The sequence below is a fragment of the Pantherophis guttatus genome, chromosome 2 (genome assembly GCF_059756535.1).
Source record: "Pantherophis guttatus breed Tessera chromosome 2, ASM5975653v1, whole genome shotgun sequence".
Taxonomy (NCBI): domain Eukaryota; kingdom Metazoa; phylum Chordata; class Lepidosauria; order Squamata; family Colubridae; genus Pantherophis; species Pantherophis guttatus.
Window position 1 is genome coordinate 245724011 of NC_142064.1, and position 27084 is coordinate 245751094.

At 40.0% G+C, this 27084-nt stretch overlaps 1 protein-coding gene across 1 annotated transcript in view; it reads left to right on the forward strand.

Annotated features, from left to right (window-relative positions):
* Window positions 1-27084, forward strand: part of FHIT (fragile histidine triad diadenosine triphosphatase) — a 1529913-nt gene that overhangs the window by 308594 nt on the left and 1194235 nt on the right. The window contains exon 3 of the mRNA XM_060684216.2: window positions 8848-8934. The gene's annotated coding sequence lies outside the window, so the exon portion shown is untranslated. The remainder of the gene's footprint in view (window positions 1-8847; window positions 8935-27084) is intronic.

The following is a 27084-nucleotide window of genomic DNA, read 5'->3' on the forward strand; positions in this document are numbered from 1 at the left end:
GAGAGAGAATTGGGTTTCAATAGCGGTTCAAATATTCTTTTGACTGTAAATCTCAGCAGGTGACTTTGAAGGGAACCTAGGTATGCTGGTTATCAGTTATCTCTCTCCCACTGAGTGTGTGAGCTTGTTTACTAGTGACAGCTTTCATCAGTTGCTTCTGAGACTTCAATGGGAGGTTTCGAACCCAATCTACTGATTTACCAAATACAAAAAAAAAAGCCAGTCTTAGAAATCAACACCAGCATTTCTAATCTACTTTTGACTTACAGTTTAAGAGCCATGGTGGTACAATGGTTAGAATGCAGTATTGCAGGGTAATTCTGCCAATTGCCATCAGTTCAATCCTGACCGGCTCAAGCTTGACTGAACGTTCTATCCTTCTGAGCAGGGGTGAAATCTAGCAGGTTCTGACAGGTTCTGGAGAACTGGTAGCGGAAATTTTGAGTAGTTCAGAGAACCAGCAAATACCATCTCTGGCTGGCCCCAGAGTGGGGTGGGAATGGAGGTTTTGCAATATCCTTCCCCTGCCACGCCTACCAAACCACACCAAGCCACGCCCACAGAACCGGTAGTAAAAAAAATTGGATTTCACCACTGCTTCCAAGGTCAGTAAAATGAGGACCCAGAGTGTTGGGGGCAATATGCTAACTCTGTAAACTGCTTAGAGAGGGCTGTAAAGCACTGTGAAGTGGTTTATAAGTCTAAGTGCTATTGCTATTGCACCCATGTGCTTTTGATTGCCACAGAAAGATAAATGCAATCCCTAAACTGAAAAAATTGCCCATCACCAGCTTATCCCAAAGGTACTTTTTCAAGAGGCAACTGAACTTTCTGTTTTTTTTCTTTGAAGACGTTTCGCTTCTCTTCCAAGAAGCTTCTTCAGCTTCTTGGATGAGCTCAGAGCTGAAGAAGCTTCTTGGATGAGAAGTGAAACATTTTCAATGGAAAACCAGAAAGTCCAGTCGCCTCTTGGGACTACCATGACCTGGATGACTGAGAATCTCCATAGACGCCACCAGCTTAGTTATGACTTCCTAGCCCAAACTACAAAGTTGTTCATAAGAAAAGAAAAAAAGTTTTGTTGATCAAAAGTCTTTAAAACATTGTAGGAATGTATACGTTTAATTGATTCCGCACTTTTGAGCTCATTTTGGCTCCTGGACTGGACTACAACCACAAATCACAAAAGAATAATATATAAGAAATATTTTGTTTTGATAGATCTGAAAATATTAAAACCTTCCAGGATAAGCATGTGGCAACCAAACTGTTTCAGACTTCTGTGAAGCTGAGTTTAACAACATTACAGCAGGCTTATCCAGATTAAAAATACAGATAGATGAAGGCAACCTCTGGGCTGCAGCCCACTAGTGAGCCATGAGTTGTTTGCAACCAGGCTGCAGAAATGGCAGAGGAGTGTGTCGGAGCTTCACACACGCACACCCTTGCCAGCTGCTCATGTGGAACCATCCTCTCTTTCCACCCCGCTCCCCGCCAGTCCGCAAAGCTGGAAAGCTTGGGGAACTCTGGATTAAGGTGATATCTCTAATTATTAGTTTTGGTAGAGAAAGGCTTCGTTCGAAAAGGTGCTTTGTTTCTGAAGTGATCAGTCAGAACTGGCCTGAATTATAGGCTTCAGTTAGAAATTTGTAGGAATACACAGAGCACCATCCATAAAGAAATATATGGATTCTGACATTGATCGTTCTTATCTGAAGACTTGTACATTTCATCTTGTTTATATCTGCCAGGTAGGGGGGGAAAATGCACATCTCAAGCTATCTTAATTTTTTTTTTAAATCCAATCTATTGTGGGCTGATATTTTTGTGAAATACAATAAAAATGAATTATTAAAAATGAAACAAAAAGATACACAGTACAAGCCCATTTTTATTATTAGATTCGGCAGACATGAAATTATATTTCGATAAATATTGTCAGAACAATCATAGGAAAAGAGAAAAGAATTACAAAAATTGTACACATCGTTCATTGGAAGTGGTGTGTAGAGATGATTGATATAGAGAATAATTATTACACTTGTAATATTTGTTTTGTACAGTTTTCATTACAGACTGTAACAATCTGAAGACTATCAGTAATCTTAGACCATACTTTAAGTAGCACGGCTCTCCACAAGTCAAATATGTCTCACAAATGTGTCTACTGTATGTCACTAATGCAAATCTATACTGAATATTTAATGTACCGTGTTTCCCCAAAAATAAGACCTCATCTTATATTAATTTTTGCTCCAAAAGACACATTATGACTTATTTTCCGATTAGGTTTTATTTTGGGGGAAATGCAGTACTTAAATGCCTCCGTCTGCTGATGATCTTAACTGGGGCTTATTTTGGGGGTAGGATTTACGAGCATCCTGAAAAATCATGCTAGGCCTTATTTTCCAGCTGGGTCTTATTTTCGGGGAAACAGGGTACTTATTAGACAATCTATGACCTGTTGGGTCATCCTTTGAGAGAAAGGCAGTAGTGAACTCTGATGCATATGAACTTTACATTTTCCTGAATTGTACTGCTATTGGTTTGGTTTGAAAATTAACTTTGATTAAAAAATTGGCATGGTACAATGCACCATGTGTGGGAGCAACTTCTGACTTCCTGCCAGCTTCATCATTGACTTTTCTTATGGAAAACTGGTAGGGAACATTGGAAATGACCCTGGGGATGTTGCAGTGGCCAGAACTTTGTGAATAAAAGTGGTGTGAATTTTTATTTGAACTCCACAGGCTAATGGATCCCAATTTTTAATGCATTCTGTGAGTTAATGTATTTGAGGTACTTTGATTCAAAAACTGTTCTGGTATAATGCATAGTTTGGGGTATCTGGAGGGTACAATTAGACAAACAGATAGGATAATTTTAATAGTATATAAATAATGTTATTTATTGAATTGTTTAATAGAGATTTTTAGAGTTTACTGTAGTAAATGTGAGAGGACATTTATGCCTCGCAAGATAATTATTTATGTAATAGTAGTGTTAATTGTCTTCAAAACTATAATGTGATATTAGATGGCGACTCTAAAATACTACCCTGTTTCCCCCAAAATAAGGCACCCCCTGATAATAAACCCAATCGGGCTTTTGAGCACATGGCAATAAGGCCAAGCGTTTATTTCAGGGTTCAAAAAAATGTAAGACAGAGCCTTATTTTCAGGGAAACACGGTAATACTTCATTAAATTTCTCTTCTGTATAAACTGTCCTGGGGAGCAGAATATTGTAAGAGGGTGTGAGAAAATAGGATTTTGGTAGCACTTTTTTTGACTATGAAATTTGATTTAAAAAGCATAAGCTTCATCAGATGCCTAAAATGATATAAGATTTAAACTGGAACAAGATGGGGGAAGAGAGGGATAGACAAGTTGATTATGCAGATGCAGGTTACATTACCCATTGGGTTTGCTGAAACCTTCTGAGATTGCCGGAAACCTTTTGATGTGTCTGAGTTCAGCAATTTCTCATTCAATAGAGCTGTTAAAATTCTTGTTTTTCCAAAGCAGTCAATTTCAATCTGCTATTGAGCGATCTGGGAGCCTCCAATGCTATGCTATTGCTTTGCCCTTGCTTTGAGCCCTGATGTTAAGCTTCTGTCCACTAATTCTTTTGCATAGAATTTGTCCTACATAGATTCCAGATGGATATTGCTGGCAGATGATGGCATATATCACATTAAAGGAAGAACATGTGGAGGTGCTTCTGATCTCATGTGTGCACTTGTTGTCAACACTATGAGGGTACTGTATGTATTGATACGAGGACAAAATAACATCTGGCTTTGATACATGTTCTGGTTGGCATCATTGTCCCAGTTGCTTGTGCGAATCTGTTTCAGGTTGATTGTAAGCAAGTATGGGCCTGCTCCCAGTAGTATTGTATGGCTGTGAGAATTGGACCATAAAAGGAAAGCTGAGCGCTGAATAATTGAAGTTTTCAAATTGTGGTCCTGGAGAAGACTCTTGAGAGTTCCTTGAACTACAAGGAGATCAAATCAGTCAATCCTAAAGGAAATCAACCCTGACTGTTCTTTGGAAGGACAGATACTGAATCTGAAGCTCAAATAATTTGGCCACCTAACGAGAAGAGGGGACTCATTGAAAAAGACCCTGATGTTGGGAAAGATTGAAAGCAAAAGGAGAAGGGGACTGCAGAGGATCAGATGGTTAGATAGTGTCATTGACACAACAAACATGAATTTGGGCAAAATCTGGGAAACAGTGGAGGAGAGGGGCGTTGAGTTGCTATGGTCCATTGGACCACGGAAAGTCAGACACAGCTGAATAACTGAATAAGAAAAATAAACCTGCCATCAAGTCCTGAGAAAGTTATCGTCATTGTCCAGTGTGGGTTGCCCCTTGTTAATAATGGACTTCAGCGCTTTAAATGGTATTCTGCTATTCCGTTTCTGTGGTCTGCCTTTTAATAGACCCAATCTGGCTGTATTGATTTGTCAGTTGAAATTGTTTGAGTGGATAGTTCAATTTCCTGAATTCGTTCTACAAGTCGAATATCTCTATTAAGCGAGGTAGAACAAATTTAGCTGGCTATCGATGTTATATTTGGTGGTATGTTCTGAGTGAAAGCTGGAAACAAATAGGTATTCATCGTGATCTATAGGTTGCATAACATGGTTATTATAGGTCCCTTGTGGAGATTTATACATCCCCTATGGATGTTCTAGGTCAGCCATGAAGATGTGGGCAATACATTCATGGCTCCATCGCAGATTCCAAGTACATGCTATTGCCGTTGTTGAGGTTGTCTATGGAGAGTCTCATGGTCATGGTTATCCCAAAGGTGCTTTTTTTCAAGAGGGAACTGGAGTTTCTGGTTTTTCTTTGAAGATGTTTCACTTCTCATCTTCAGCTCTGACTGGATGGTGGGGAATGGAAGGATTTATACTCCTTGTATCATCATTGAGGTTGTTTGGATGAATATAAATTACAGCCGGGTGACAAGGGATGCTGTTTTGGTATCAGTGAAGATGTTCTTAATGGCTTGCAGCAATAGCAATAGCACTTAGACTTATATACTGCTTCACAGTGCTTTACAGCCCCCTCTAAGTGGTTTACAGAGTCAGCCTATTGCCCCCAACAATCTGAGTCCTCATTTTACCCACCTCGGAAGGATGGAAGGCTAAGTCAACCTTGAGCCTGATGAGATTCAATCTACCAAATTGCAGGCAGCCAGTGATCAGCAGAAGTAGCCTGCAGTACTACACTCTAACCACTGCGCCACCATGGCTCATTGTAGTCCATGTTTGTGGGGGATATTGGTGTATAATGGCTACAATTGTGTTATTAGGGAGATTTCCTATGGGATTCAGGTTTTTTTTTAGGAAATCTGTGAGGCCTTATGTGAGTGCTGGTGGCCTAAGGTCTAAAAACAAAGTCCATGAAACTTGATATTTCAGCTGTGATAATTCCAGTGTTTGAGACAATGGGACAGCCTGGGTGGCTTGGTTTGGATATTATGGCAAAGAGGTAGAAAATGCTTGGTTGAGGTTCTTGAAGTATTTTCACATAAGGTTGCGCTGGTGCTGTGTGGTCTGAGGAGCTCTTTCATCAGGTTGCATATTTTTGTTTAATAAGTAAGGATGTGAGGAGAGAAATTGATAGAATGGGGTATGCAATAGGGAAATGGGATCAGAGGTTACTCCCAATTATCCCTTGAATGTCAAAAGTAATTTTGCAGGTCACACAGAGATTACAATTAAAATTCAAGCTGTCAAAGTTTCAAAGAAATGTAGTAAGTCTGAGTGGCATATATTTGACACATTAAGGAACAGCCATGCTTTAGTTGTAAATCTTGGGTTTTGTATATGGAAAAGAAGTGCTCAAAATCAGTTTCTGACATCTCCAAATGAGGTGGCAAAACTGAAACTCGGTGATGCAGATCTGTCTCTTCTAACATGCTGTTCACAGTGGTACTAAGTGAGCTTGAATGCAAGGAAATATTTCTGCTCATGCTTCTCAAAAACCGTTGTGGAAAGATATACTGTCCCACTGGCATCAGCCCTCACAACTAATAGTTACTGATGAATCACTCACTACATTTTGTGGAAATGAACTCCAAAGGTTATTGTACTATTTGAGAAATAAGTTTTAGGGAGTTCTGTTTTCTCCACACCATGGATGAAAATTTTGTACTTCTCTCATGTTCTCTTTTTCTTTTATCATCATCTTCATTTAATGATCCCATAATCATCTTCATTTAATGATCCCATAAGGTTTTGGTTACCACCTTTAAAGCGCTCCATGGCTTAGGGCCTGGTTATTTACGGGACCGCCTACTACCACCAATAGCCTCCCACCGGCCAGTACGCTCTCATAGAGAGGGACTCCTCCGGGTGCCGTCAGCCAAACAGTGTCGACTGGCGGCCCCTAGGGGGAGAGCCTTCTCTGTGGGGGCACCTACCATCTGGAATGAGCTCCCCCCGGAGATACGGAGGATCCCGGATCTGCACTCCTTCCGCCGTGCTGTGAAGACCTTTTTATTCCATCAAGCGGGCTTGGCCTGATCTCTTCCCTTTTTAAATACGTAAATTTTAATCTGTTTTTAAATTATTGGGGCATTTTAATTTGTCTGGGCCAAATAATTTAATTTGATTTTATCGGGTTTTTAAATTTTGTGTATTTATGTATTTTATTGTTGGCTGTTCACCGCCCTGAGTCCTTCGGGAGTAGGGCGGTATACAAATCAAATAAACCTAAACCTAAATAAACCTAAACCATAATCCCTTGTGGGATGGAGTCTGGGCAACTGAATGGAGCTGGATGCCCTTCCTGTCACCAATGCAGAGTTATATTTAGCAGATATAATCTCAATGTGCCCAGAGAGAGAAACATCTGCCTCTACCTAGGATCGAACTCACAGCTTCCTGATTGTGAAGTGAGAGCTCCACCTCTAGGCCATTCCACTACTCCAAGTCCTCTCTTGCTCTGTGTCTGCATAATTAAATGCTTAGTCTGCAGTATGTGCATAAGATGTTCTTATCAGCACTTGAGGTGAATAGATACGATGCTGTCATATCATGACAGTCAAGTGTGTTCCTTACAACCTATTTAATAGCAGGGGGCATATTTTTGTATGTATATATGAGCATAGGGGAAGCTACATGTGCTTTGCTCAGGGTTGGCTGACCAGGAGGGAGGTGGAAAGGAAGTTTAGAATGGAGCAGCCATCAACTTCCTAAAATGCTGTTGAGAGACAGATCGGTGTTGTAGTTAAGGCATTATCAGAGGTGGTATTTAACAGGTTCTGACCAGTTGTGGAGAATCAGTAGCGGACATTTTGAGTAGTTTGGAGAACCGGTAAATACCACCTCTGGCCCCACCCCCATCTATTCTCTGCCTCCCGAGTCCCAGCTGATCGGGAGGAAATGGGGATTTTGCAGTAACCTTCCCCTGGAGTGGGGAGGGAATGGAGATTGTACAGTATCCTTCCCCTTCCACGCCCACCAAGCCACACCCACAGAACTGGTAGTAAAAATTTTTGAATCCCACCACTGGGCATTAGGCTAGAAAGTAGGAGACAGTCATTTCTCATTCTGCCTTAGGCCCAAAGCCAGCCATGCGACCTTGAGTCAGTCAGTTTTTCTCATTCTTCGAAAGGAGATAATGGCAAATCACTTCCCAAATACCTCACCAAGAAAACTTCAGGGATTAATCCAGGAATTTGCCAGGAGCGAAAAACTGACTTGAAGGAACCAACCCAACCCAATCAAAATGCAACTGTCTCTTTCATAAGAACATACAATGGAAAAAAATGGCATTTTCCCCCCACTGCAGATCCCAGCCTGACCCAACCCCTTTTCAGACGTGAGCGATATTTTTGCTTCTCTCCCCACCTCAGTTTTGATCAACCCTGTTTAGTTTTTTTGAGACTCAGCCCGCTAACAGAAAGATGTGTGGGCAGTGTCCCGACTCCCTGTTTGTTTTCACTATTCTGTTGAGTTGAAGGAAATATGAAAAGGAAGCAAAAACTAGCTTGATTGGTTCAGGGACAAAACAGGTTTGTTTTAAACTAACTGTTCAAAACAGAATGCCCTGAAATACCAAGGTTAATAGAATCATCCATACTACCAGAAGTTTTAATTCCGGTTATCGAAATTGTAGTTACTAGAGTTTAGAGTATCTACAATCATCAATAATGCATTATATTTAAACATACGGCTTTAATTTCCCAGCTGTTTGCTTCTTGCTTGAATGATCTATTGACCTTTTCTGATGCTGCTAATGAACAACTTAGTAATAAAGTTGTGACATTAGTCTCTTGACTCACTGTTTGCAGGTTGTATGGCATATTTTCTCTTGCTTCGTTGGAAAAGGCCTTTTGTCCCATCACCTTGGAAAGCCTTACTTCTTTGTTATCTTTGACTTCAGTTTCCTGCTAGGGAAGGGTTTTTTTAAAAAACCTTGGACAAGATTTTTCACCTTTGCTTTCAACACTGGGCTATTTATTCTTGTGAGTGTCATTCCATTTTAGTTTTCCTCTGGTTTCTCAGAAATATACATCAGTCAAGCATCAGCAGCTTTCCTGCTCTGGTTAAGGTGAGCCTCAAAGAGGGAGTTGTGACCTTGTAAATGCAATAATTTGTAAGTATTAATATTAATTCAGCTGTTTCCCTATCTATTCCGTCAAGAGTAGCTTCTGTTTGAATAGACAATACATGTCCGGTTGAGCTTTTACTCTTCAAATGGGTTTTCTGTAGTCAAGTCATATGTGGAGTCTGATTTTGCAATGCAAAAGGCCCTTCGCTCTTTCCTTTTCAAAATAAATAAATAAATAAAATAAAATCCTTTACATTAATGTTTCAATACAGAGAACAGGAAGAATGGAGTTTTAGTTGGGAGAATTTCTGAAGATTGATGCTGCTGAACTGGATTCTTTGGCTAAACATTTGATACAAGTAAGAAAATCCATCTTGGACATTATAATAATAATTTCCTTAAAGTATTCCTACCCTAACCTTTCTATGATAAAAGAAATAAGAAGAGACAGAGAACCTGTAGAGAACGTCTCTATAATACCTATCTTTCTTTCTTTCTTTCTTTCCTCTCTCTCTCTCTCTCTCTCTCTCTCTCTCTCTCTCTCTCTCTCTCTCTCCATCCCTCTCTCCCTCTCCCTCTCCCATCTCCCTCTTCTATCTCCCTCACCTACCTACCTACCTTCCTAGTCTTGCTCCACTGTTTTTTGACCTACCCTTGGTAATTCTGTTTAAGTAAGGACATATATCTGAAACACTGATCCAACAGGGCATAAATTGTCTAGTTTATGTATTAAAACGATTTATAGATGGCTTCTCATTCATGAAGCCTTGGGGCAGTTTCCAATACTAATATCAAAGCAATACTAGAAAATAAAAACCATATTTTAAAAAGAACAGTACTAGTGGGAGTTGCTGACTGAGGAAGGCCATCATAAAATAGATGCTAGTACCTTATTGAGAAAAAGTCAGCCCATAGGCTGTTACCATAGAGATAACCCAGCTCTACATTGTTACTAACTGGCCATCCATATTGTAGTTGCTTGATAGGCTGGTATAAATGGAGATATTGAGGTGTTCTTTGCCTTTTCCTAGTCCTAATACTTTAATTATGCCTCAACAGTAGCTTTGTAGCTAGGAAATATCTTTAGCATTGGTTCAATATGTGTTTGTTATATGGCAAAATAATGCATCCGTGTCAGGAATCTTATTGCTGCAGTAATTGTAACTTCCCAACCAGCCCCAAAGGCATTGTAAGGATCCAATTTTGAGATGGCCAATCTGTATGAATGGACCAAAGAATATCCTACTGGAAACAATAAAATTATTGTGAAACCATACTTCACAAACTCATCCATCTCTAATTAAGAAAAATGATATCTCTAGTTAAAAGGTAAAGGTAAAAGTTCCCCTCGCACATATGTGCTAGTCATTCCCGACTCTAGGGGGTGGTGCTCATCTCTGTTTCAAAGCCGAAGAGCCAGCACTGTCCGAAGACCTCTCTGTGGTCATGTGGCCGGCATGACTAAATGCCAAAGGCACACGGTTACCTTCTCTATTTTTTCTACTTGCATTTTTTTATGTGCTTTTGAACTACTAGGTTGGCAGAAGCTGGGACAAGTAATGAGAGCTCACCACGTTACGTGGCACTAGGGTTTCAAACTGTTAAACTGCCGACCTTTTGATGGACAAGCTCAGCATCTTAACCACAGAGCCATTGCGTCCCTTTGTCTCTAGTTAGGAAGACTCATTAAGCAGGGTTTCAGATTATATGTTGAAGTCAGCCATTATGGTATATTTATTAGACCCCTTAAAAAGGACCTCCTGCCCCTTGAAACTGAGATACCAGGACTTTGGTACAGGAAGGTTGCATTTGATGGACAGTTTCCGAAACCTAAGATGACTATAAATTGAAATGTTTTGGGCCCAGAAAGTTGAGAGTAGAACATACAACGTTATTTTTCATAGGTGGAAAGTTGAAATACATTGAAAATATATATTTATATATTGAAAAGAGCTGGCCTCCTTCGGTGGATGGCATGCCTGGGCTTTGCAGAGGACAATTTTACCCAAATGGAAATCAACTTATCCTCCTGAACATAAGGAGTACATAAGGAGTAGATTCAAGACCTGTGTTTGATATGAGTTTTTGAAACGTTTTTATATTCCACACATGAAAAGATGCAGCAATATATGGCTTAGAATGAATGATAAATTGAAAGATGGAATTTATTTTATAGTGATACTCAATAAGTCTGGTGGGGTTTTTTCATTCTTTTATATTTCTTTTTATCACTATGTTGTATGTAGTTTTATTATTTTTATTGTACATTCACGGTTGTTGTAGTTATTGTTTCACCAATAAAAGTTTTAGATTGTTCTTTATCAGACCTTTTTCAAGACGCGTCAAAATTCTTTTTATAACAGGGTTCATAGGAAAGCTTTTACAGTGTTTTTCTCTTTGGTCTTTGCAAAAATAACTATCAAAATGTACCCCCAACTGAGCAATTGGGATATTTGAAATGAATAAAGGGAAGGAGTTTTGGGGGTTGAGGGAGTTACTGACATAGTTGAGGGACTTGAGTGCCCTGAGGAAGATAGCTATATTTATTTATTTATTTTATTTATTTTTATTAGTTTGTCAAACATGTACAAGATAGCAGGTATGAATATGGACATGGACATGAACGAGGGAAATGAATACAAATAAATGAGGACGTTTATTTATCAGAGGTTCAACCATACTGAACAGGTCTTATAAGAGGAGTCAGACAAAGAGTGTCTCTTCTATAAACTACATGGTGTGACGTAACTTACAGAAACCCATACTGGACAATTTATTGTCCAGGTCAACAAGGACTATGCTACTTGGAAGTTGAGTCATGGCAACTGGACTTCTTTTCTTGTTAGTTTGAAATGTTTTGCTGCTTATCGAAGTAGCTTCTTCAGTCTGAGCTCAGATTGAACAAATTACTTGGATAAGCAGCAAAACATTTTGAACTAACAAAGAAAGAAATCCAGTTGCCATGACTTAACTTCCAGGCAACTCTATCTGGATGACTGAGAATTTTCATTGACCGCGGCCTTGCTAGGTGATGGATTTCCTCAACATCTGGTAACAAATGGGCTACAGGACTCAGGACTGTTAGCTGAACAACCACAGCCAGCAGCAGCTGCAAGATTACTAGAAGAAAAGTTGCTTACTCATCACAAATATACGAAGATTTAAAAAATGCTATTACGAATCAAGTCCAATGAGAACAAGATATTTGAAAAGAATGCAACAGTTCTGGAAAGAATGACATCCAAAATCAGCAATAACAGATGCCAGAATTCAGGCTAGCTGATCAATGTTGATTTATAATATGAATTAAAAATATTCCCAGAAATAGAACTGGAAGAATTGCTAAGATCAATTCTTAGGCAAAGAAATAAAAACCTTGTCAGATGTAGCTCAGACAGTAGAGACAACCCAGAGGAACTCAGCAATAGAGGATGCCACCATCTCTACTGAACTATTTTCATTTCCAAACCATGCATCCACTCTACCTTCTCCTTAAAAAGAACAAAGCAATCTATCTGGAAAACAAGAAGAACTGAAATGAAGGAATAATTGAACGCCTAAAACAACAAAAACTTGTTACGAAGAAACAGCTAGCACCAGTATTAAAATATGCCAATACTGTAATATAGACTATAATTACCAGCTCATGGCAAGAAACAAATCAAGTGATGTACAGCATAGCTGCAATCATAACTGAATAGCTGGGATGCAAAATGAACAAACGAAGAAAAGAAGCCAAACAGTGCATCACCAAAATGGAAGATAAGATTGGAAAATAAGATCAGCATCCTAAACAGATGAAGGGAAAGAAGCTGAAGAACAAGAAAACCAAAGAACACCTGATGTCACTCAGAAATGTCACTCAGAGATAAGGAAGATCAAGGAAGCACCAGAAAGAACAAAGCAACAAATAATAGTTATAGCCAAGAAGATAAGCAGATATAAAGCTCAATTGCACACTATAGGCCAGTGGTGGTGAACCTTTTACTCACCGAGTGCCAAACAGGTATGCGCTTCGCTTACGCGCAGTTACCCCATACCTGGCAAGATAACCGCACCATATGCGCATATGCACAGCTTTCGCACGGCTCCCGCCCTGTGCGCTGTGTGTGCAATTGCACCATCTGTGCATGCATACGGTTGTTGCACATGCAATGCATGCACTTGAACGCCATCTGCACATGTGTGCGCTGCACACAGATACCCGCACATGCATGCACAAATGTGTGTGTATGCACTGGAGAGCTCTGAAGACCAGCTGGGTCTCCAGAATTGTGTGCATGCGAATTGGAGGCCCGAACACCAGCTGGGGCGCGTGCGCATGCACAGCTGCAAGTGAGTTGGATGACAGCTCATGTGCCTGAAAAGATGGCTCTGCGTGCCATCTCGGGCACATGTGCCATAAGTTCACCATCACGGCTATAGGCAAAATCTCCACTTATAGTTGAATGAGAAACATGTCTACCAATCCATCCATATTGAGAATGCAGCGAACCACTCAACTCTGGACAAAGGAGAAACAGTGCAGTTCTAGGCACAGCTAGGGGACAATCCAAAGAAATACAACAAGAATGCAGCTTAGATAAAAGAGGTAGAAAAGGAAAAAAGAAATGAAATTGAAATGAAAGAACTGGTAATAAGAGCAGAAATTTTATTTTATTTTATTTTATTTTATTTTATTTATTTTTTTGTCAAGCATATATAAGATAACAGGTAAAAGTATAAACATAATTTGAATACATGAAAAGAGTAAATAAAAAAGGAATATTAGGACAGGGACGGTAGGCACGCTGGTGCACTTATGCATGCCACTTACAGACCTCTTAGGAATGGGGTGAGGTCAACAGTGGACAGTCTGAGGTTAAAGTTGTCGGGGTTTGGGGAAGAAACCACAGAGTCGGGTAGTGCATTCCAGGCATTGACCACTCTGTTACTGAAGTCATATTTTCTGCAATCGAGTTTGGAATGGTTTACCTTGAGTTTGTATCTATTATTTGCTCGTGTATTGTTGTGGTTGAAGGTGAAGTAGTCATTGACAGGTAGGACATTGTGGCAGATAATTTCATGTACTACACTTAGGTCAGGCCGAAGTCAGCATAGTTCTAAATTGTCTAAGCCCAAAATTTGAAGTCTGGTGGAATAAGGTATTTTATTGCGGGTAGAGGAATGGAGGACTCTTCTTGTAAAATATCTCTAGACTCTCTTGATTGTATTTATGTCCGATATGCAGTACATATACAATGTGTTTGGATTGTTGTACACCACCCAGAGTCACTTTCTGTGAGATGTGCAGCCATATAAATTTGACAAATAACTATACAAGCAAACATACTGCAAGGAAGTGAAATTGAAGATTGATTAACATCTGGCAAAGCTTACCTCATAATGAGAGATCCAACAAAAAGGGCACAACAGACAACTAAAGGCTAATTGTCTGTTTACTTTCACTTGGTAGCTACTGTGGTACTGTGGTAATCCAACAGCATCTAGCTGAAGAAAACAAATTCTTTCCACTTGAGCAGAAAAGAAACTGCCCAACAGCAGAGTAACAAAGGATCAGCTTCTAATTGACAAGATGCTTTTAGAAAACTGTAAGAGAAGGAAGATCAACTTGAAGGTAGCTTGGATTTATTACAAGAAGGCATTCAACTGCCTGCCACATGCCTGGAGAGTCAAGTACCTAAAAATAGCAGGAATCAGTAGAAGTATCAGAAGCTTTGTGCAAAGATCAATGGCACAATGGCAGACACAGTTGCTAGTCAATGATGATAGATTGAGAGAAGTTAACATAAAGAGAGGAAAATTTCAAGACTCCCTATCACTGTTTGTTATTGAATTGATTCCACTGTCAATAATATTGAACATGACTATCAAACATCAAAGGCATCTATTAGGTTATCCCACTTCCTCATAGATGAACTGAAGCTGTATCGGAAAACATCACCTGAAACGGAATTCCTTTTCAGCACTTAAAATACAGCCAAGATCAATGGTGAAATCCAAATTTTTTTACTACTGGTTCTGTGGGCGTGGCTTAGTGGGCGTGGTGTGGCTTAGTGGGCGTAGTACTGCAAAATCCGCATTCCCTCCCCACTCCTTGGGGAAGGATATTGCAAAATCTCCATTCCCACCCCACTCTGGGACCAGCCAGAGGTTGTATTTGCCAGTTCTCTGAACTGCTCAAAATTTCCGCTACCGGTTCTCCAGAACCTGTCAGAACCTGCTGGATTTCACCCCTGGCCAAGATATTGCAATGGAATTTGTACTGGACAAATGTGCCACCCTTACCATTAAAAGAGGGAAAAAATAGTGAAAAATGAAAAAACCAAGATGTCATATGAAAATAGCATCAAGCATCTGGCTGAAGACAGTCTCTACAAATTCTTGGGCATGAAGAATGGTGAAGAAGATGCACTGAAGCTAGTACAGGTAGTCCTCAACTTACAACAGTTTGTTTAGTGACCGTTCAAAGTTACAACAGCACTGAAAAAAGTGGCTTATGAGTGTTTTTCACACTTACGACCTTTGCAGCATCCCCATGGTCACATGACCAAATTTCAGATTCTTGGCAACTCACTCATATTTATGACAATTGCAGTGTCCCGGGGTCATGAAATCCCCTTTTCCAACCTTCTGCTAAGCAAAATCAATGGCGGAGCCAGATTCACTTAATAACCCTGTTGCTAAATTAACAACTGAAGTGATTCACTTAACAACGGTGGGAAGAAAGGTCATGAAATGGGGCAAAACTCACTTAACAAATATCTCACTTAACAACATAAATTTTGGGCTCAGTTGTGGTCGTAAGTCAAGGACCACCTGTATACCAAGAAGATTTATTGAATATCACAGAGACAAAAACTAGCCTACAAGAAAGGCCAAATACAGAATAGAAAAAAAGATATGGCAAGGCAAAGTATGATGTGGCCAGTACATAAGAAAACTAGCAGACAAAACAGAAAACATCAAGATCTGCCAATGGCTAAGAGCAGGGGAAAAGGGACTGTTTTGGTTGCACAACAACACCAAGCCTTAAGAACAAAAGCCAAAATTGAGAAGACAGCAACAGCCAGTAAATGTCTCCTATGAAAGAAACTGAAGAAACAGTGGATCACTTAGTTAGCTGTTGCAAGAAGATCGCATATACTGACTGGAGACAACACAATGACAAAGTAGCAACAATGATGCACTGGAAGATGTACAAGAAACACCATTTGCTTGCAAGCAAGAACTAGTGGGATCATAAACAGACAAAGTGATTGAAAACAGAAAAGCTAAACTGCACTTGAATTTTAGAATTCAAACAAATAAGCATCTGCCACACAAAACACCAAACTTAGCAATTGTTGATAAGGACTTTTTTAAAAAAAAGTCTCGATAGTGGACATTGCAATATCTGGAGACAAGAGAATAGAAGAGAAAGTACTGGAGAAAAATCACAAAATACAAAGAAGACCTGCAAATAGAACACTTGTGCTAAAAAATAGCAAAGATACTACCAATAGTAATAGGCAGCATGTGGAGACCACTTGAATACCATTGGCATTGACAAAGTCACTATCAGTCAATTACAAAAGGCAGCTTTACTTGGAACATCTTACATCCTGCGACAGTAACATGAATATTATTAAGTAGCAACATCTTCCTATCGTAGGACTTGATAAGTGGGAAGAAATGCCAATTCCACTCTAAACAACTCACCGCAGCCAACTCGCCATGGGCAACATGCCAGGATCAACTCACCATGGCCAATTTGCCGCGGCCAACTCAGCAAGGCCAACTAGGTGCAGGACTATTCACCACGGCCAACTCACCATGGGACAACTCAATTTATTTATTTAAAAGAATTAAAACATTATTTTAATTGTTGGCATTCACATTTCATTTTGTCCCTTCTTTGGCATCCTTTCTTTAATGATTCTATTCCACAATTTCTTCGATATTAGTGGAACTCTTGTCCTGTGGCGAGTTGTCCATGGTGAGTTGTCCCACAGCAACTTGGCTATGGCAAGTTAGCTGCAACAAGTTGGCTATGGTGAGTTGTCGTAGACCTGGCTGACTCTGCAACCAACCATAATACAGGTATTCCTTGACTTACAACCATTTGTTTAGTGACTGTTCAAAGATAACAATGGCACTGAAAAAAGTGACTTATGACAGTGTTTCACAGGAATGTTGCAGCATCCCCATGATCACATGATCAAAATTTGGTTGCTTGGCAACTGGCATGTATTTATGACAGTTACAATGTCCCGGGGTCATGCGATCACCTTTTGTGACCTTCTGATAAGCAAAGTCAGTGGGAAATCCAGATTCATTTAACAACTGTGTTACTAACTTAACAATTGCCATGATTCACTTAGCAATTGTGGCAAGAAAGATTGTAAAATGGGGCAAATCTCACTTAACAACTAACTTGCTTAGTGATGGAAATTTTGGGCTCAATTGTGGTCGTATGTCGAGGACTACTTGTAATAATAGTGTGCATGGTACACTTTTTAGCAGTACCACACATGATACATTTTAGCAGAAAACAAACCAGGGAGATGCTAGGTGGCTCAGTGGCTAAGACGCTGAGCTTGTCGATTAGAAAGGTCGGCGGTTCGGCAGTTCGAATCCCTAGTGTAGGTCTCCTGCGTGAGCAGGGGGTTGGACTAGATGACCTCCAAGGTCCCTTCCAACTCTGTTACTGTTACTGAGATTATTTGGACTTTTTTTAAAAAAAAATGCATACAAAATATCCCTACCATTATTTTTCCCAACTCATTCTAAAGATTAAAATGCACAATCTATCATTTCTCCAGGGACTGACATCTGTCATTGCTTTTGATCATTAATCCAATCTTAAAACAAGTCACACATTCCAATATGAAAGAAGCAGCAGTGATATCAAGCCATAGTTGGCGTGGTCGAGGATTTTTATTTTTTTTTTAAGGCAGAGCTACAGTATTATTACCCTACTGCAACTTGAATAATGAATGGCTGAAAAGCACTAACCTTGAAGAGATGCCTCACATGGGGAAAATTAAGAGATCAGAAAGCTTACTGGGCTTATGGTTTTCTTTATTCTTTCCTTTAAAACAAAAAACCCCCCTATTTTAGTATATTCATTACCCTGAGTGTTCACGAAAAAAGCATGTTCATTGAGGAGCTCATTTTTATCCACAAAGTGACCTGTTAGTTAAGTTGGGCAAATGTCTCACTTCAAACTTCACGGGACAAATCAGGTCAAATTAGCTTCCCTAGTATACACCAGAAATGTGTTTGTGGCTATGGCTGTTGTTGTTGTTGTTAAAAACAAACCGAACAGTTCTGTGCTAACTTTCCTGGTTTCTTCAGTTGGACTTCAAAATATGTTCAATCAAAGTACCGTAGGAAAAAGGATGGTGATTGATAGAATCATTTTCTCATTTCTCATTTTCTCACCTTCAGCTTGGTTCTGCATCAATGTCACAGAAAGATCTGTCTCCATATGGGCAAGGTCCGATTCTCTGATTAAAAATTGAATTGCTATGTTATATTCATTGTAATATATGTGGGTTTGCTCTATTTTGGTTCCCCCCCCTAATTTTAAAGCATTTAAAATTTACATTTTCCCATATGTTATCTTTGGTGTTGTAGAAGTAATATTTGCCTTATGTGAGGTATAGCATTATTTTTTTAAGGAAGGGGAAGAAAGAGCCTTGGTAGTACAGTGGTCTAAAGCACCCTGTTATTAAGAACAGCTGCCTGCAATTACTGCAGGTTCGAATCTCGCCAAGGCTCAAGGTTGACTCAGCCTTCCATCCTTTCTAAGGTAGGTAAATTGAGGACCCAGTTGTGGGGGCAATAAGCTGACTTTGTATAAATATACAAAAGGATGAAGGCTATTGCTGAGCACATTGTAAGCCGCCCTGAGTCTCCAGAGAAGGGCGGCATATAAATCAAATTTTTAAAAAAAATGCAGAAAATGATTCTAACAGGCATCAAAAGATTGATTGACTGACTGACTGACTGACTGACTTACTTACTTACTTACTTGATATAACAAAACAGAACAGAATAACAGAGTTGGAAGGGACTTTGGAGGTCTTCTAGTCCAACCCCCTGCTTAGGCAAGAAATCCTACACCACTTCAGAAAAATGGTCATCCAACATCTTCTTAAAAACATCCAGTGTTGGAGCATTCACAACTTCTGCAGGCAAGTTGTTCCACTGATTCATTGTTCTAACTGTCAGGAAATTTCTCCTTAGTTCTAAGTTGCTTTTCTCCTTGATTAGTTTCCACCCATTGCTTCTTCTCCTGCCCTCAGGTGCTTTGGAGAATAGCTTGACTCCGTCTTCTTCGTGGCAGCCCCTGAGACATTGGAACACTGCTATCATATCTCCCCTAATCCTTCTGTTCATTAAACTAGACATACCGAGTTCCTGCAACCGTTCTTCATATGTTTTAGCCTCCAGTCCCCTAATCATCTTTGTTGCTCTTCTCTGCACTCTTTCTAGAGTCTCAACATCGTTTTTACATTGTGGCGACCAAAACTGAATTCCAAGTGTGGCATTACCAAGGCATTATAAAGTTGTATTAACACTTCATGTGATCTTGATTCTATCCCTCTGTTTATGCAGCATAGAACTGTGTTGTCCTAAAAGGCAACTGGACTTTCAGCTCTGAAGAAGCTTCTTGAGTGAGAAGTAAAACATCTTCAAGGAAAAAACAAAGTCCAGTTGCCTTTTGGGAGAAAAACACTTTTGGGACAACTTGAAATTCAGTTCCCAATAAAGCCCTTCATGAAACAACGATATCTACTAAGCCGCATGTGACGGATAGAAAATTGTAGTACTTTTAATCATCATTATCTGATGTCTAACTTGGTGCCACTTCAAGCAAGGCATTTTACAGGTTGATTGTGGCCATTTTTTTTTCTAAAAGAAAATTCTGAGAACTCTCATAATCAATCATAGTTACAGGTTGTATAGTTTAGATATAAGATCCTTTGTAATATTCAAAGGCTTGTTCTCTGCTTTATTCCATATTTTACATTTAGTCATATTGTGTTCTTCCAAATTCCAGTGCAATTCTCTGAGGGGATCCTTATCATGCTAAAAAAGAAGAAAAGAGGGGCGGGGAATCATGGAACTACATTTACCTTTTTATCATGGAAGCTGATAATCTGTAAAATTCATTTTTCGGGATAGCCTTTCTAATCTTCTTGATAGTAAATTTAAATATTCTTTGCAAACAGAAATAATTCTCCATGTCTGAGCTGTGCTGCAATGCAGAGGCCTTGAAAGGATTTCTCTGTGTCTCATACAACGGGATAAAATTGCATATTAAACTTTTGATGAAATCTCTTCGAGGGAAAATGAAAGGCTGAATAAAATCAAAGCGTTGGAGTAAAGAGGGATTTCAAGCAGTGTTAAGAGTAGGAAGATAGAGCAAATATCTTACGTGCAGGCATCCAAAGTCAAATTAAAAACCGATGGCTCAATGGTTCCTTCTCCGTAGTGTTGCGGGAAACCAGATAGAGAAGCCAGATCTGAAGAAACCACAGAACAGAGACGGAGAGGCAGAATAAGATGTTCCATTGACTGTAACTTGTGGGGAATGTTACCAAACAAACATGAACAAATTCAAAAACAGTAGATCTAGGATAGCAGTCATTCAAGCATAGATTAGGAGAATGCTACCCCTCCCCCCATCTTGTTTATCTCCTACTTCCCTGTGGCTGTTTATTTATTGGTAAGAATGCTGACAAGAGGCTGGGCTCAAAGGCATTCTTGGATATAAAAATGATACTGAAGGTTCATGCTTGGCTTTGTCAGAGATAGGAGAAAAGTTGCATATTTAGCCTCCTTGGAGCATCTCCTTAAATGGAATGCCGTGTTCAAAAATAAAAGTGCACACATACCTCCCCTCAACTCACAAAATGTTGTGTTATGTCTTACTATCTTAGAATTCTGACTTCTCAGTTTGGTACATGTGGAAGTTGGACTGGAGGGGAAAAAAAGTGAGAAATTGTCCTAAACCAGCCCATGTCTTGATTTTTCTTAAATAGTTGCAGCTACTCAAGGGTGGAGGGGATGTGGTGGCTCAATGGCTAAGACGCAGAACTTGTTGATCAGAAAAGTCAGCATTTCGGCGGTTCGAATCCCTAGCGCCGCATAACAGAGTGAGCTCCCGTTACTTGCCCCAGCTTCTGCCTACCTAGCAGTTCGAAAGCAGGTAAAAATGCAAGTAGAAAAATAGATGGGAAGGTAACAGCATTTCGTGCACCTTCGGCGTTTAGTCATGCTGGCCACATGACCACGGAATCGTCAGCAGACAGCGCTGGCTCTTCAGCTTAGAAATGGAGATGAGCACTGCCCCCTAGAGTCATGAATGACTAGCATGTTAGAATAGTTTTTAGTTAGGTTGTAGAGGTCAATGAGATCTTTCAATGTCCCAGCAGCTACAATTAAGCCAGATTTCTTTTGTCAAGAAAACTTCAATTGTTTATTTAAAGACAATAAACTATTTACATTTTAGATCGCAGAACATTGTCTCTTGGTCTTTATTTTGTTTCTTAGGTGAATGTGCCGAGAGCATATTCCCTTCTTATCTAGCCATTTTGACAGAGGGAGTGTCTGTTGTTGAGTGTCCGTGATAAGTCTGTCAGGTCAGTGTATCTCTTTGTGTGTTCTGTTCGCTGAGAGGAAAGGGGGGTCATATTTATAGGGTGGCTAAGCCACTCCCCTTTCTGTCCCTTAAAAAATGGAGGGAAAGTATAAACACAAAACTATCCTTTCAGTATAGACAGTGTAGATCAGTGGCACTAATTTAGATTATTATCTGACATAGCACGTATGTGCAAGGGGAACCTTTACCTTTATCTTACTCCAGGGTTAAATATGTGACAAGACTACTATCTAAGGGAGACTATTTGTAGCTCAGGATTGAAGCAAAGGGTCCTTGGTGCTCTCTGAGTTTGCTTGTTTTCTTGCAAGACTCATTTCATTACTCAAACTAGGTAAAATAATAAGTGCTAAATAGATGGTGTTACTTAGTTTGGGTAATGAAACATCTGCAAGAAAACAACCAAGCTCAGAATCCGTAGAGATTCTCAGTCATCCAGGTCATGGTTATCCCAAAGGTGCTTTTTCTGGAGGCAACTGGACTTTCTGGTTTTTTTCTTTGAAAATGTTTCGCTTCTCATCCAAGAAGCTTCTTCAGCTCTGAAAGGATCTGACAGAAATTAAAATAATGCTTATTATTTTAAATAATTAAATTGACTGTCCATTCTCCACTATCCTGTCAAAGCTGAAGATGCTTCTTGGATGAGAAGCAAAATGGATTCAAAGAAAAAACAAGAAAATCCAGTTGCCTCCAGAAAAAGCATCTTTGGGACAACCAAGCTCAGAGAGCACCAAGGACCCCTCAGACTGTTATCTGGTTGGACTTCTTGTTGTCAGCCAATTTATATTTCAGGATTGTTGCCAGTCATGCTCCAGAGCAGGGGTGTCAAACTCGCAGCCCATGGGCCAGATGCGTCACATGCTGGCCCCACCCCTGCCAGGTTTAGCAAAGGGGGAAAAAGTCCAGATACGTCGTGTAACACCACCGTGACAATGCGAGTTTGACACCCCTGCTCTAGAGTGCCATCATTTGCTCCCTTCTCTGCAAAGGAGTAATGCCCCTTCTTTTCACTCTGAATTTTTCAGTTTAAGTTAGGACTTGATACATCCAAAAAAAGCAGACTTTGTACTTATGGGACAAGTACAACAATAGTAAGAAGGGGGGAAAAAAATCCACAAATGGATATATATTAAATGCACCCATACATTAAAAGTTTGATATGGATTGTTTGGATCACATTTTAATACATTTATACTAGATAAGCAATAAAAGCCTAGACGCTCTGGTTCAACACGTATCAGGACTCGATTCTGCAATGCTGATCAATGAACCTCAGGTGGTCAGTTAGCTGAATTGTAGGTTTCATTACATTTTGTAAGTCAAAGCAACCATATCCAAATGAAATTATTTATTCGGTTCTGAACATTACCTAACCACATGGTGTTACTCCCAATCTTTCTGTAAGCAACATTCTGATTCTTCAGGCAAATGAAAGATGGTGTACAAGTAAGTCCTTGAGTTACCACCACAACCGAGCAAAATTTCTGTTGCTCAGCAAGACAGTTGTTAAGTTAATTTTGCCCCATTTTCAGGGGTGGGCTGCTGGGGATTTGCAGGGGTTCAGGAGAATCTCTAGCTAAGATACTGTGCAGTTTGGAGAATCCGCAAATCCCACTCCTTGCTGATCCTGCTCACCCCACCCTGCCCCTCCCAGGAGTCACCATGCAGCCCGTTTTGGATGCAGGTAAGTGCAGGGCACATACAGAGGCTCGGTGAGGGTGAAAAATGGGCCTACTGGATGTTTGGGCCTCCAGAAGGCCTTTGGAACCTGGAGAGGCCATTTTTGCCCTCCCGAAGGCTCGAGAAAACCCTCCGGAGCCCGGGGAGGGCAAAAAAGTCCCCCCCACCATGGTGCAGGAGGCTGACTAGGCCACGCCCTCCATGGCCACGGCCACCCAGCAACCGGGCAGAGAACCCCATGCTAAAATTTTTGAAGCCCACCTCTGCCCATTTTATGACCTTTTTTTGTCACAGTTGTTAAGTGAATCTGGCTTCCCCTTTAATGTTGCTTGTGAGAAGGTTGCAAAAGGCAATCACATGACCCTGGGACACTGCAACTGTCATAAATCCATGCCAGTTGCCAGATGTCTGGATGCTGCAATGGTCGTAAGTGTGAAAAAGGTCATAGCTCACTTTTTTCAGTGCTGTTGTAACTTTGAACAGTCATTCAGTGAATGATTTGTAATCAAAGACCTACCTGTATAATGTGTCCATCAGGATTCTCTTCCATGTCTTTATAATCTTTCACCCTTAAACTGCTTTTCTGGATAGAAAATACTGATTTTCTTCAAAGTTAGACCCAGCTGAGTTATTGCTATTCAATGAAACTAGCTCTCAGATTTGGGATTTTCTGCATAAAGAATTGGCTGTGCCCGAGGTTCTAGTGGTTAATATTAATTAGGCAGGTAAAAAAAAAAAAAAAAAGACAGAATACCTCATTTGATCTAGTATGTGAACATTAACTTCCTGCTACCATTCCCAAATTGCTAGCAGCAAATTTGGAGTTAGTGAAGTTATTAAAAATAATGAGGGTACTCATACTCTTTTAATAGTATTCTTGTATATTTACAAAGAAAAGTCTTCTTTGGCTTTGCTTCAAAGAATATTTTACGTGACTATCCAAATTGTTCTTTCTTTAATATTGTGAGCGACCCAAAGTCATTCTGGAGTTGGGTGGCACCTATAGCAAATAGAATAAAATAATAAAATAATCAGAAGCTAAATGATATTAAACTTTGTTTGTTTGTTTGTTTATCAAATTTTGGAAGTGCCCATTTCCCTCTCAGAGGGACTCTGGGTGGTGTACAAATAAAATATAAAAACGTGAAAGCAGTATATAAAAGTTTAAATTTAGAAAGAGGCAATGATGGTTAAAAATCAATGTGAAAAGTTAATTAAAAGGCAGCGAGAAGGCTGGTGGAATTCAACGGGATGTGATTACATCTGTCGCTACCGGTTCACACGAACCAGATACAACCGACTGAATACCACCACTGAGTGTCACTTGCCAAGATCCAGGAAGTGAGCTATCTTTGTTGCAATAGCTCACCTCTGGAATAATACATCCCAGAAATGTATAGTCTCTGCCCTAAAGATAAAAGTTAAGCTTTCCCCTGTCCAGTCATGTTCTGACACTAAGGGGCAGTGCTCATCTCTGTTTCTTAGCTGAGGGAGCCAGCATTGTCTGAAGACATTTCCATGGTCATGCATGACTATTCGCATGCAATGCTGCTGCCTTCCCACCGAAGTGGTACCTATTTATCTACTCGCATTTGCATGCTTTTGAATTTCTAGGTTGGCAGGAGTGGAGACAAGAATGGGAGCTCATTCCAGAGGTGGTATTCAGCAGGTTCTGACCAGTTCTGGACAGGTAGCAGAAATTTTGAGTAGTTCGGAGAACCGGTAAATACCACCGCTGACTGGCCCCACCCCCATCTATTCTCTGCCTCCCAAGTCCCAGCTGAACGAGAGGAAATGGGGATTTTGCAGTAACCTTCCCCTGGAGTGGGGAGGGAATGAAGATTTTACAGTATCCTTCCCCTGCCACATCCACCAAGCCATGCCACGGCCACCAAGCCATGTTTTAAAATTACTGTTTTAATTTTGTATGTCACTCAGAATCTCTCAAGTTGGATGGGCTTCTCAATTTGAATGGCAGATAAATAAATAAATTTCAGGCTTCTGTGCGCTGCTCTGTTTTTCTCTCCTTTTTGATTTAAATTTACTTCCCCCACCCCCGAAAAACTCTAAACTGAAGGTCAGTATCATTTCTGTGTTTTTCCCCACCACCACAGGAGCATAAAAGCCTATCTTTTAATACTTCCTTGCATTAGAAGAAAGCCTGAGGCAGCACAAGCCAAAACAGTAGGAAATAACCAATTTTTTTATTAAAAAAAAACAACACAAAGTGCCATACCTTATAGGGGACATAGCTAGTTCACAGCACATATTCATCACAGTAAAGAAAAAGACTGAGACATCTGGGGACTTTATCAACAAAGGCAGAAGCCAAACAAGCAACAAAAAGAATGTTATTGTTGCAATTTGCCATTTGTCTTACAATTCTAATATCATATTGCCTGCCTGGTGTTAGACTTTGGGTCTTTGAATTCCCAGCCAAGTGTCAGAAATTCAAGAAGTCGAAATCTGACAACATTACAGATTAGTTACAGATTAATAGAGTTGGAAGGGACCTTATAGTTTTAACAGTTTAACAATAGCAGATGTTGCAGCACAGGACTCAGGATGTCACAACACTGGAGCTCAGGATGTTGCCACATGGCCCATTACCCAGGTCATTACAACACAAAAGTCTAATGGGCACACAGCCAGGACCTCGGCCACACAGGATGTTACGAAACAGCCAACTAATCTGCAAACATCAACTCCATCAACTAATCAAGATGTAACAACACAGCCAACCAACCTGCTCACAACAACAAAGCCAGCACTCCCCACCTCCCCACCAGTATTTATAGAGAGACGGCATCTCCGATCACGCTTTGCTCACACAGGCACGAAGCCGAAGACATCAGCCTGAAGTTGACGAGCAAGTTTTGGTGTATTCGGGTCTTTTCCCGTGTAAGATTGAGAGTATCTTGGCGACGTTTCAACGTCCGAATACACCAAAACTTGCATACCTCTACCCGTGAAAATCTACGAATATATATGTGTGTGTGTGTGTGTGTGTGTGTTTTCGTAGATTTTATGAAATATATATATATTACTCGGATTTGAACTTGCTGATGAGAGCTAAATAGCTTGAAATAGATCTATACTAGTCTCCCTTTATTTCATTATCAGCAAAAATATAAATTTGGTATAAAATGGTTTGTTGTGAATGCGACTGCTTGAGGGCTGCTGGATTGGAGCTGAAAGGCAAAAGGGATGCAGTATGCTCCCTCCCACATGCTGGGGTAGACCAGGTGTCTCAATAGGAATACATTTAATCTCTCCCCTGGCTCAAGTTGATGAAGGGAGGAGCACTTGTGGCTCAGGGGTTAATACAACTGCCTAACATCTAGGCAGCCCAAGTTCGAATCCAAATAAGGGTATGGCTAGCTGATGAGAGCTAAATAGCTTGAAGTAGAGCTATACTAGTCTCCCTTTATTTCTTTATCAGCGAAATATAAATTTACTATTTCTGACAAATGGCAGTCCAATCTCTTCTTGAAAGTCTCAAGTGATGAAGCTCCCACAACGTCCGAAGGTAAGCTGTTCCATTGGTTGATTGTTTTCACTGTCAGGAAGTTCCTCCTTATTTCCAGGTTGAATCTCTCCTTGATCAGTTTCCATCTATTATTCCTTGTCTGGCCCTCAGGTGCCTTGGAAAATAGCTTGACCCCTTCCTCTCTGTGGAAGCCCCTCAAATATTGGAACACTGCTATCCTTCTCTTCACTAGACTAGCCATGCCCAGTTCCTGTAACCGTTCTTCATATGTTTTAGTCTCCAATCCCTTAATCATCCTGGTTGCTCTCCTCTGCACTTTTTCTAGAATCTCAACATCATTTTTTATAGTGTGGTATATTCATAGGCATCCATTGAGGCAAAGAAGGGATATCCTATGTGTTATATAATATAGATTATATTATATATAATATAGTATTCTATATAATATTATATTATATATAATATATATTATATTATGATATACAACATCTGAATTTTAGTTTGTAGAATTGTAGCTTGTAGCATGTAAGTCCTTGACTTACAACAGTTCCTTTCGTGACCAAAGTTACAACAGCATTGGAAAAAGTGATTTATGACTGTTTTTCACACTTATGACCATTGCAGCATCCCCATGGTCACATCCTCAAAATTCAGGCACTTGGCAATTGACTCATATTTATGATGGCT